Source organism: Schistocerca americana, unplaced genomic scaffold, assembly GCF_021461395.2.
Source record: "Schistocerca americana isolate TAMUIC-IGC-003095 unplaced genomic scaffold, iqSchAmer2.1 HiC_scaffold_1421, whole genome shotgun sequence".
NCBI classification, from domain to species: Eukaryota; Metazoa; Arthropoda; class Insecta; order Orthoptera; family Acrididae; genus Schistocerca; species Schistocerca americana.
The window spans coordinates 10,001-15,000 of record NW_025725503.1 but is presented as its reverse complement, the minus strand read 5'-3'; the positions used below and the strand labels follow the sequence as shown (position 1 = coordinate 15,000).

The 5,000-nt window shown below is 51.8% G+C and overlaps 1 non-coding gene across 1 annotated transcript in view; it reads left to right on the top strand.

Moving 5' to 3' along the window:
- The first annotated feature begins 3,886 nt into the window (after window positions 1–3,886).
- LOC124567938 overlaps window positions 3,887–5,000 on the top strand; it is a 1,910-nt gene continuing 796 nt past the window's right edge. The window contains exon 1 of the ribosomal RNA XR_006971068.1: window positions 3,887–5,000. This exon is cut by the window's right edge and continues 796 nt beyond it. This is a non-coding gene — a ribosomal RNA (small subunit ribosomal RNA).

The following is a 5,000-nucleotide window of genomic DNA, read 5'->3' as shown; positions in this document are numbered from 1 at the left end:
TATTGTGCCTTAACCTAACCCATATTGCGCCTTAACCTAACCCATATTGCGCCTTAACCTAACCCATATTGCGCCTTAACCTAACCCATATTGCGCCTTAACCTAACCCATATTGTGCCTTAACCTAACCTATATTGTACCTTAACCTAACCCATATTGTACCTTAACCTAACCCATATTGTACCTTAACCTAACCTATATTGTACCTTAACCTAACCTATATTGTACCTTAACCTAACCTATATTGGGCCTTAACCTAACCTATATTGGGCCTTAACCTAACCTATATTGGGCCTTAACCTAACCTATATTGGGCCTTAACCTAACCTATATTGGGCCTTAACGTAACCCACGTTGCGCCTTAACCTAACCTATATTGTACCTTAACCTAACCCATATTGTACCTTAACCTAACCCATATTGTACCTTAACCTAACCTATATTGGGCCTTAACCTAACCTATATTGGGCCTTAACCTAACCTATATTGGGCCTTAACCTAACCTATATTGGGCCTTAACGTAACCCACGTTGCGCCTTAACGTAACCCACGTTGCGCCTTAACGTAACCCACGTTGCGCCTTAACGTAACCCACGTTGCGCCTTAACGTAACCCACGTTGCGCCTTAACCTAACCCATATTGCGCCTTAACCTAACCCATATTGCGCCTTAACCTAACCCATATTGCGCCTTAACCTAACCCATATTGTACCTTAACCTAACCTATATTGTACCTTAACCTAACCTATATTGTACCTTAACCTAACCTATATTGGGCCTTAACCTAACCTATATTGGGCCTTAACCTAACCTATATTGGGCCTTAACCTAACCTATATTGGGCCTTAACGTAACCCACGTTGCGCCTTAACGTAACCCACGTTGCGCCTTAACGTAACCCACGTTGCGCCTTAACGTAACCCACGTTGCGCCTTAACGTAACCCACGTTGCGCCTTAACGTAACCCACGTTGCGCCTTAACCTAACCCATATTGCGCCTTAACCTAACCCATATTGCGCCTTACCCTAACCCATATTGCGCCTTAACCTAACCCATATTGTGCCTTAACCTAACCTATATTGTACCTTAACCTAACCCATATTGTACCTTAACCTAACCTATATTGTACCTTAACCTAACCTATATTGTACCTTAACCTAACCTATATTGTACCTTAACCTAACCCATATTGCGCCTTAACCTAACCCATATTGCGCCTTAACCTAACCCATATTGCGCCTTAACCTAACCCATATTGCGCCTTAACCTAACCCATATTGCGCCTTAACCTAACCCATATTGCGCCTTAACCTAACCCATATTGCGCCTTAACCTAACCCATATTGCGCCTTAACCTAACCCATATTGCGCCTTAACCTAACCCATATTGTACCTTAACCTAACCCATATTGTACCTTAACCTAACCTATATTGTACCTTAACCTAACCTATATTGTACCTTAACCTAACCTATATTGTACCTTAACCTAACCTATATTGGGCCTTAACCTAACCTATATTGGGCCTTAACCTAACCTATATTGGGCCTTAACCTAACCTATATTGGGCCTTAACCTAACCTATATTGGGCCTTAACGTAACCCACGTTGCGCCTTAACGTAACCCACGTTGCGCCTTAACGTAACCCACGTTGCGCCTTAACGTAACCCACGTTGCGCCTTAACGTAACCCACGTTGCGCCTTAACGTAACCCACGTTGCGCCTTAACGTAACCCACGTTGCGCCTTAACGTAACCCACGTTGCGCCTTAACCCAACACACGTTGCGCCTTAACCCAACACACGTTGGGCCTTAACCCAACACACGTTGGGCCTTAACCCAACACACGTTGGGCCTTAACCCAACACACGTTGGGCCTTAACCCAACACACGTTGGGCCTTAACCCAACACACGTTGGGCCTTAACCCAACACACGTTGGGCCTTAACCCAACACACGTTGGGCCTTAACCCAACACACGTTGGGCCTTAACCCAACACACGTTGGGCCTTAACCCAACACACGTTGGGCCTTAACCCAACACACGTTGGGCCTTAACCCAACACACGTTGGGCCTTAACCCAACACACGTTGGGCCTTAACCCAACACACGTTGGGCCTTAACCCAACACACGTTGGGCCTTAACCCAACACACGTTGGGCCTTAACCCAACACACGTTGGGCCTTAACCTGCTCTGTAATTGTCATACGACGCGTTAAATTAGTGTGGTGTTGCCTAACTGCAACCCCCGCAATATAGTTTGCTACTCGCACTGCCTGGTCCCCAGAGTATCGCTTCATGTTAAACACCTTGCAGCTATACACTGTAATGCGGATGGCAGCAGGACGTACATGCTCAATGCCCTTCGCAGTTGTTCATTGGCATTTGCATGGCGAAGCACAGCCTACGTTGTGGTACGGCGTGTGTCAACTGTCCGCTGATGTTGTACGTCCAAATCACACACTGTACTGCACATTGGTCCTCATGTACTGAATGATACATCGTGGTACATGTGTGACCGTACCACGACTGCGCCAACAACGGCGAACCATACGGTCCAAATATTGTGCACTCAGCTACGTGTCGTCTCCCTATAAGAGCTGGATTGCAGTATGGTATGCCGTGGATGGCGATCAGCATGAGCCGTCTGTTGATGTAGTGGCGCGTGTTGTCAGACGTAGTCGTCTCTTCTCACACACCGTGATAGCATGGTGCACTGCGTTCCACATCTGCGACATGCGACAGAGGCCGGTTGACAGTCGTTCGCGCAATGGACATCGCATACGTACGGGGGCCACCTTCCACGTGTTCGCGAAGCGTGCACATGTTGTTGCGTGTATGTGGGCAGACATAGTGTGTCGTGACACCTGACACAGGCATGCAACAATCGTTGAATTTGCAAATGGCGATGGACGTCTACGTTTGCTGGTGACGTTACGCAAATGAACAACTGGTAAACGGTTGTGGTGCGGTTGTTCTCGCTAGAGGTGAATCAGTGATGGCGACGATCGGTTGAGCTACCAACCGGTTGTTTCAGCGATACCCACCATGCCCACGAACGTGAATGGCATGTGGGTGTGAAGCGATACGCGGCGGTGGCTGGGTGGGACCGTCCCCGGCCGGTGAGGGGGGGCCTCCCGGCGTGCTGGCCGCGCGGTGCGTGGGCGCACGCGCTACAGCCGGCTGGTGGGGGCGGCCAGTGGCAGGCGCGCCGGCCGACGGAGGCGGCAGGCGGCGCAGCTGCGCGCCGGCGCACCCTGCACGCGGCGCCGTGCGGCCAAAGTAGGTCCTCGCGGGCCCGGTGCGAAGCGCGGTGGACATCTGCAGTGTGCTGGTCCGATTGAGGACTGTGTGCGCTGAGGATGCGCCGCCGCCCGGCGCTCGGCGCCGCGACGCCGTCTGCTGCTCGGTCGCCTCTGCGGTTCTCGCAGGTGGTTTGTATCGCAGCTGTGCGGACGTGTTGGCGCGTGCGCTGTGCTGGGAGAGTTCGCTTCGGCACCCAAGTGGGGCTTTTGTCCTTCTGTGGCGCTGGCGTTGGAGCTGCCGGCCACCGTAGGTGGCGCGTGTTGTCTCCCGCCGGCAATGCCACGACAGCACGCTCCCGGGCCTCTGTCGGCAGCGGCAAGCTCAGTTGGGAGCACGGGTGGTCGCACCTAAAGCGTCTACTCGCCAAACTCCGGGCGATTGCGCCTCTCTCGAACCCGACCAAGTACTTAGGACGGCGCTGCGCGCCGCCGGGACCTGAGAGGGTTTCGAGGTGTATTGTGCAGGGGAGCTCAGCCTCCTCCTGTTTGCAGAATAATTGAGCGGACGCTTGCGTGTTCGCGCGGGCCCCCGGGACACACTCCCGGGCGGCCGGCTGCTCAGCTCTAGTTGACGCAGCTCCCTGGTTGATCCTGCCAGTAGTCATATGCTTGTCTCAAAGATTAAGCCATGCATGTCTCAGTACAAGCCGCATTAAGGTGAAACCGCGAATGGCTCATTAAATCAGTTATGGTTCCTTAGATCGTACCCACGTTACTTGGATAACTGTGGTAATTCTAGAGCTAATACATGCAAACAGAGTCCCGACCAGAGATGGAAGGGACGCTTTTATTAGATCAAAACCAATCGGTCGGCTCGTCCGGTCCGTTTGCCTTGGTGACTCTGAATAACTTTGGGCTGATCGCACGGTCCTCGTACCGGCGACGCATCTTTCAAATGTCTGCCTTATCAACTGTCGATGGTAGGTTCTGCGCCTACCATGGTTGTAACGGGTAACGGGGAATCAGGGTTCGATTCCGGAGAGGGAGCCTGAGAAACGGCTACCACATCCAAGGAAGGCAGCAGGCGCGCAAATTACCCACTCCCGGCACGGGGAGGTAGTGACGAAAAATAACGATACGGGACTCATCCGAGGCCCCGTAATCGGAATGAGTACACTTTAAATCCTTTAACGAGTATCTATTGGAGGGCAAGTCTGGTGCCAGCAGCCGCGGTAATTCCAGCTCCAATAGCGTATATTAAAGTTGTTGCGGTTAAAAAGCTCGTAGTTGGATTTGTGTCCCACGCTGTTGGTTCACCGCCCGTCGGTGTTTAACTGGCATGTATCGTGGGACGTCCTGCCGGTGGGGCGAGCTGAAGGCGTGCGACGCGCCTCGTGCGTGCTCGTGCGTCCCGAGGCGGACCCCGTTGCAATCCTACCAGGGTGCTCTTGAGTGAGTGTCTCGGTGGGCCGGCACGTTTACTTTGAACAAATTAGAGTGCTTAAAGCAGGCAAGCCCGCCTGAATACTGTGTGCATGGAATAATGGAATAGGACCTCGGTTCTATTTTGTTGGTTTTCGGAACCCGAGGTAATGATTAATAGGGACAGGCGGGGGCATTCGTATTGCGACGTTAGAGGTGAAATTCTTGGATCGTCGCAAGACGAACAGAAGCGAAAGCATTTGCCAAGTATGTTTTCATTAATCAAGAACGAAAGTTAGAGGTTCGAAGGCGATCAGATACCGCCCTAGT